The 8,069-nt window shown below is 31.4% G+C and overlaps 1 non-coding gene across 1 annotated transcript; it reads left to right on the top strand.

Moving 5' to 3' along the window:
• Nucleotides 1-7,963: 7,963 nt before the first annotated feature.
• On the top strand, nucleotides 7,964-8,069 carry LOC149526247 (small nucleolar RNA R71). Its single transcript, XR_016352212.1, has one exon. It is a non-coding gene; the product is annotated as a small nucleolar RNA R71 (small nucleolar RNA).

Here is an 8,069-nt window from a genome sequence, read left to right as displayed (position 1 = left end):
TATACATAGCACATAGTCATTATTGAATAAAAAAATCAACTAAATTTGACAACTTTTAGCCATTTATTTTATATATAAAACACAGATACTATTAAAAATTAGTAGCTATTTTATATTGATAGGATCTTTGCATTATGTTGTTGCCCTATAGTCTACAAATGCATATCTTAGTCTGCCAATAGTATAGGCCATATACTCTCTCATTTCTTAATATTTTATTATACATCAAACAATCTTTGATAAGATTATTGTCTTCTTTGGATAAGTACTGTTTTATAACTATATATGTAGGTGTAGGTTTTTGAAAATTGAAACTAGAACAAATAACTATCTTCAATTAATATTAGTTTATCTTTTCCTTTACTAGTAAGAACTATACATTCATACAATTCAGTAATACAATATTGCATAACAACAAAAATCAAAGAAATGGAAACAAATGTATATGGCAAAAGGAAAAGCAAACTGTCACCATAGTTAGACATATCTAATAATTGTGTAATAGTTTATACTCCCTTAACATTTAGCTCTGTACAAGTCTTGCATTTAGAAAGTTGATATACATCATCTAACAAATATGGAAACCTCCAAATCACAAATGCTATTCATTTTGTTTGAGCAATATATTTTTAATGAGAAAAGTTACTGAATGTTTAATAGGATTATTATCTTCTTTGGTTACGTAATGTTTTAAAACCATATATCTAGGAGCAACTTTTAGTGATTGAAAGCAAATAAATATCTTCAATTAATACCAGTTTATCTCTTCCTTTACCAGCAAAATTATACATTAATACTGTTGACTAATACAATATTACTTTCCCTGTAAACTCTTTTAAAGGTACCAAGTTGAAGTCCACTCCAATATAATCTATATTTCCTGTAATCTTTTACGTAGTATGGCTACAAGCACCATCTTAGTATATATAAAATTTAAAACATGTCTTATTGAAATTGCTAATTATTTTAGGTATTTGAGACTAGCAATTTTGACTTTGCCAAGTTCATATTTTCAGGTAACCATTTAATTCTATATATGGAAACTTCTTTCATATGTGGTAAGTGTTACAAATCAAAATTAGTAATTTATCCATTCCTAATCTTATTAGAATTAGAATTAAATTTTATTACGAATTAAAATATTTTTGATTTGTTGTCCTAAACACTTTAGATAACTCTTTTATTAATCTAATTTAATTAAAGATTGCACGTCTTCTATTACCTAATCTTTATTAGGTAATTTAGATCAAATCTAAGACAAGAAAATCTTTAGTATCTTATTCAAACTTCCTTCCTTAATTAAAGGAAATTTATTCATGATGAAATACTTGCCTTCATTTATTTTTGACTTTCATAATTCTAGTAATTAAATTCCTTAATTTTTTGGTGTCAACAAATAATTTTAGATATCTTTAATTTAAGAAATCAAATTTCTTAATTCAAATATCTGAATATATTATCTTTATGGAACTATTTCCATAATTATTCAATTGGCTTTTGAATATTATTGACTCCCATAACTTTAGGAATCAAATTTCGCAATTTATGGGTGTCATTAATCAAATCCTGACAACCTTTATTTAAGATATCAAATTCCTTAATTCTAATTATGTCAAAATTATCTTTTATGGAACCTTTCCATAAATATTCAAATAGCCAATTTGTAATTTAAATTGCACCAATTAAGGATGCCATTTAGGCAAGTAATCAATGCCAAACCAATGTCATTAGTCAACTACAGGCACCATTGGTGCAGTCACAATTTTTTATTTTTCTAAGGCCTTAAATTTTAAAAATTTTAATTCCAAATTTTTTTTATTAGCCAATATATGAAACTATTCCATATCAAATTTGTATGACTTTTGGATGCAAATTGCTTGGTCAAATAACCTCAAAATCATGAATTGCAAGCGATTATAGTTCTATGTTTCAAAACGATTCCAAATCAGGGAATTTAATCCCTAATTTTTTTCATAGTCAAATAACATATGGTGCCTTTCCATACTAATTTTTCATAATTTTTGGACACAAATAAACTACCCAAAAATTTCAAAAATCATGACCTATGTCTACTGGACACAGTCACATTTTCAGCTACTTAGGTGGAATTAACAATTCCAAAATCCAAGGGATCAAACCCCTTTATTTTTGAACTTCAAATTTGGCAATATTTGAACTCTTTCAAAACTTAAAATTTCAGCAAATAAGTGCAACTAATTGCACAAATTTAGGCCCATTATAAGTTGCCAAAATTTGTCACAATTGTGGCCTGAAATAGCCGTTGACAGTAGTAGTTTCAACCATGATTTTGTAGCTATTGCACAACCATTCACCTTTGGTCGGCAATCCCTCTTTGAGCTATTCTAAAGTCCATTGCTTCCATGATTTTTCTAGAATTTTAAAGGCCATTAGATGCCTTTTTAATACTAAAAATCGAAACACAACAACTATTGAACAAAATGAATTTTGCCATTTAAATTGTGCCAAAACATCATAAACTTGAATCTGATTTTGTAAATTTAATTTGTGCATCTTATGCACTTCGTAGTCTAGCCAAATCAAGACACTATAACTCATATTAGTTTATCTAAAATTAAGATTTAAAATTCACTAATTAAATCTACCTAGAAAATTAAAACAACTCCAAAACAGATTTTAAAAATTTTAAATCCTTACTAGTTTAAACCTATACACCTCATATCAAATATAAATATTGAATCAACAACAATGAGACATCGCTCCTATTAAAATGAACCAAGGGATGCTCTGATACCACCACTAGAATGACATGAAACTTAAAGATAACAATTATCATATGTAGCGAAAAATAAAAAATTAAACAAACCATGCCATGCTGCCATCCATGGATCACTTTGGTGGTTTTCATACAAACGAAATTTAAGAAAAGTGATCAAAATTATCGCCTAGCCAAGTGATATTGTAATCATGATGGCAAATCCTCTTGAGTGAAAAAAGATACAGCAATACTCTTATTTCTACTCAAACCCGTGTACACCACAAAGGGAGAAAAACACAAGCTATCCAAGCATTTGGCCTTCAACAGTATCCACACAATTGCACTTAAACCTTTAGCAAGATAGGAGCTTTTAACTACTCTCTATACTAGCAGAGTTGACAATAATTGTCCTTTTCTTCACACACACTATAGGCCAAACCACTCTAGTGAAATTCATCACAAGAATTTTCTCTCAAATACAAGAGGTGGCTAGAAAATTTTTTGGTTTTGACAATTAGGGTTTCATAGCCATCTGTGAGAAGTAGTTAAAGGTGATATTTATACCTAAGTTAAACAACTCCCATAATTGCAACTAAAAGCTAAATATTATAACTCATTATAATATTGGCCTAACACTTAATTAAACCCTTTAAATTTAGGCCGTGGAAATTAAAATCAAATTAATTTGCTTTTATCATGATTGCAATTAAGGCTCTGATATTATAACTATTTAACATATTAACTTTACAATTAATTAAACTATTTTAATTAAGACCTTAGACATTAAAACCTAGAGTATGATTTAAATCCAACTTAAATCACTATACTCTCAATTTAATTCATAGTACAACTTTTGTGTATAACCCATTAGGTTTTTAACAAGTTGGCAATAGAATTAAATTGTAATATTAATATTAATCAATTAATTCAATTCCATAGACCAAGATTGGCATATAGCAATCCATCATGGCCACCCAATTGTTAGGGGACTCAAAGGATTCGTTGACAACCTTTTAGTATAAAATCTATTAATGTAATTTATTTCTTCATTATATATCCCAGAGATGAGAAAAGCATAGTGCGGTGTTTACTCTTATTGACCTCCATATTCGTTCTTACAATTTGATCATTAGCTTTATAAAGGCTTATAAAACTCTTTTCATAATCTCCAAGTCGACTTGGCCAAGGACTTCAATAAACTAATGTCAACCAAGAACTGATAAGATATGTCCCCTTATTCACTTGGGGTGCTGATTTCTATCTTGATCATTCATATGCCTTCACATGCTTCATGCTATACCCAAAAGCATCTTGATTTGGCATCCTTGGTGAGGCACCTGCAAGGATGAAATCAAAGCATAGCACTCTATGCATAGGACAACTTAGTGTTTTAAGTCTAGGGAGTATTTACCCAACTGACACATGATAAGTATTGCATAGGCACTTGAGTGAAATACCAAATGCACTTCTCATGGCAGGTCATGTTTAGTGAACTTGCTTTCCTAGGCAAACACTTACATTCTAGTCTCTAGTATCTCTATACTTCAACCTATGAGATCAGTTGCTTACTCCCAAGTAAGAAACAAAATATACCAGCCTATAGGTATCATTGATGTCCAATCTCAATGATACATTAACCAAGAACATTTAGAGATTATACTTTGATGCATAGGGACCTCATAATCGCAACCTATTATAATTCCCTTGTAAGGTATATTAATCTCATGAACTTTATCAAATTAGACTTATAACCCATTACAATTAACGTTTATTGAAAGAAAACCTCTAATCATTCAACATGAATGATATTGTTGCATAATCGGAATCAAGCCTTAACCAATTCCATCTAGTTGCAGGGCTTATACCAACAATAATTCTTCATTGGCATCCCCATGTACACTAGCCTTCTTGCACATAGCTATAATCAAAAAAGGGAACCACAATCGATAGCGCTTTATTTTCGCATTATGCGTCATGGCTTTGCAAATGACATGACCAATATCCATTATTCATCCCATTATGATCGAATGGATAAATATGGCTCTGTCCTATAGGACATCACTAAGATGTATTGTAGGAAGTAATTTAGAGGCCACAAAATATAACCATATTTTAGAATTTGGTTTCATCATATTCTTTTTGAAGAGAGCTGGTGCATTATTGAAGATCTGCCATTAAGCACCCACCTCACAAAGAATATAGATGATGTCATCTCAATCCTCATGCTCACCCAAGTATTGACCATAACCATCATTTTCAATATCATGAGCTTCATAAAATTCATTAATGGCATGGCACGTGAATGGAACTAACTTGTCTCACACAAAAATAAAATCATTAGTAGCTTCAATGACGTTAGCATAAAATTTTCTTACCAGAGGTATAATCCCAGCGTTTGGTGAAGCCCAAAATTTTTGCCAATGTTGTTCATCAATCATTGTTTGAGAGGCAAGGTGTGTGATCAACCCTTGATCTAATCCTTGTTTGGGTATTACAATTTTGTTAATGAAATAACTAACAAGTCTAGTCACAATGTTGACTTACGCAAATCGAGTTGATTAAACAAACCATTGAAATTTTGTCGTGCTCGTTTGGATGCCATTTTCAAGTTTTTTGCAATTAATCTTAACCAAAAGAAAAGAAAACAACCCATAAAACACAATAGACCACCAACAAAATTAGCCTATATGTCCTCAATTCACAGTAAATTAATACTTGTATTATGGATTAAAATTCCAACAATTAATTATTCTAGGCTACTAGGCATAAAAATAAATCTCAAGGTTCAAATTACCCATATTGTCAGTTTTGAATTACCCAAGAAATTTAAAGCATAAATAAAGGCAAGCTACCATAACCCAATAATAACTAAGCTCAATATCTCAATAATCATAAAATGTCCATCACAAATTCTCACCAAAATAAATAATGTGAAGCAAGCCACCAATACTTAAAAATATATATTAAAGAAAAATTGAAAACTTGCTTGAAATTTTGAGCAAAATAATTTGAAAAGAATATGGGAGGAAGGTTTTTGGGATGTGGGTAAGTGATATGGAAAGATATTAAGGAAGGGAGAAGAGTAGTGTGAAAAGAGTGGCTGAGAGGTGGTAAAATGTGGGTGACAAGAATGGAGAGACAAAATTCAAGAAAGTGTAGGAAATAGGTGAAAAGAGGAGAACAAATAGGGAAATAGGGGATTTAAATAAGGGGGTGGGTGTAAGGGGAATGGTGGGCTGCCTAATTTCAACAACCCATAATAAAGGAAAAAAAATGAATAATGGACTGCCTATTGTTGGCACCCCACAATAGAGTGGTCGCAGCTTACTCTTAGAGGCACCGTAGCCCACGTTTTTGCCATTTGCGAAGCCGCGGCCATTCTTTACAAGTGTCGCTTCTCACGTTTCTTGAAGTTGTTGGGCCGCGACCCTGATGATGCCAACCTTTTCTTTTTAATAACAAGGCCATGATAGGCGCCTAATGGGTGTCAGCCCACGTGATTAGTAGTTCAATAAGTTGCAGCATACCCTTCTCTCTTTGGTTTTAAAAGGAGGACTTTAAATGTACTTACAAAATAACAAAAAAAATTTATTGGTAATTAAATAAAAACATAAATAAATAAATAAAATAACTAACAGTAAATAAATAAATTAAGTTAGAATGCTTAGGTTGCCTCTCAAAAAATGCTTGATTTATAGTCTCTAGCTTGACTTTTTCTACTTCAAATTACATCAACATGCATGATGGAAGACCTTTAATGATCAAAATCGCCACCCCAATAGTGCTTTAATCGTTGCTCGTTCACCTTGGAGCTTGATTTATCATCAACCACCTCTACTGCTCCAAGAAGGTAGACTTTCATTACAATGAAAGGTCCAAACCAATGAGACTTCAACTTTCCAAGAATTAATCTTATGATTATATAGGTGAACATGTTAACTAGGCTCAAAGCTCTTCCTTATGATTTTTTTACCATGCCATCTTTTCGTCTTCTCCTTGTAAATTCTTACATTCTCATATGCTTCTTGGCGAAATTCAGTCATCTTATTGAGTTGCAAAGACGTTTTTCTCCAAATGTTTGAAGATCAAAATTTAGCTTTTAACTACCTAATATGCCTTGTGTTTAAGCTTAACTAGAAGATGACAAGATTTTCCAAACACAAATTTATAAGAGACATCCCAATCAAATTTTTATATGCAGTCCTATAAGCCCATAAAGCATCATCTAACTTTTTTGACCAATCTTTTCTAGAAGGGTAGACAATCTTTTCCAAAATTCTTTTAATTTCTTTATTTGATACTTTAGCTTGGCCACTCAATTGAGAATGATAAACAATGGCTATTTTGTGGTTGACCCTATATTTAGCTAGGAGTGCCTCAAAATTTTTGTTATAGAAGTGAGACCCCTTATTGATCACCGTTGAATTTCTAACTTGTTTTCCATTCTCCAATCTAGATAAATGCATTGCCACTTGATTTTCTATACCTTTCCTATCTTGAATTTCCATGTTGAATTCTTGAAGTAAAAATACCCATCTTATCAAACATGGTTACGCATCTTTCTTCTTGATCAAATATTTAATAATTGCATGATCGATGTAAACAAGGACTTTAGTACCGATAAGATATGAGTGAAATTTATCAAAAGCAAAAACAATAGTAAGCAACTCCTTTTCAATTGTGGTGTAATTGGCTTGAGTCTCATTCAATGTTCTACTAGCTTAATAAAAAAGATGCAAAATCTTCATTTTCCATTGGCCCAAAACTACACCAACTGTCAGTCTATCTAGCATTTGATCAATAAAAGGGAATGGAAAGTGATCTTTTCTAGTGGCTTTATTCAATTTCTAATAGTCCATACATAAGCTCCATTTAGTCACAATTCTAATGGGAATGAGCTCATTATTTTCCTTAGAAACTATAATCAGACCTCCTTTCATTAGGACACATTGGACTAGACTTACCCATGAACCATTAGAAATAGCATAGATAATACTTGCATATAACCACTTGATAATTTCTTTCTTGACCACCTCTTTCATAATTGGATTTAACCTCTGTTGATGCTTAATGGTTGCCTTGTGATTTCTTCCAAAAGAATTTTATCCATGCAAATTGATGGACTAATTCTTTTGATGTCTGCAATGGTCTACCTAAATGCTTTTTAGTAGTTCTAATATGTCTCAGCAAACCATTATAAAAAGTTTGAACTTGCACTATTTAGGTAACCCATGGTGAGGGCACTTTTTTAACAAATCCTTATACCTCTCCCAAGCCTCATAAAATGAATCAAAATCAAATTGCATAAAAGAAGTGAGATCATTCTGCATCT

Source organism: Theobroma umbraticum, unplaced genomic scaffold (genome assembly GCF_002168275.2).
Source record: "Theobroma umbraticum cultivar Fairchild unplaced genomic scaffold, ASM216827v3 scaffold_299.0, whole genome shotgun sequence".
Classification (NCBI taxonomy): domain Eukaryota; kingdom Viridiplantae; phylum Streptophyta; class Magnoliopsida; order Malvales; family Malvaceae; genus Theobroma; species Theobroma umbraticum.
The sequence above is the reverse complement of the archived record's forward strand: the minus strand, read 5'-3'. Positions and strand labels throughout refer to the sequence as shown.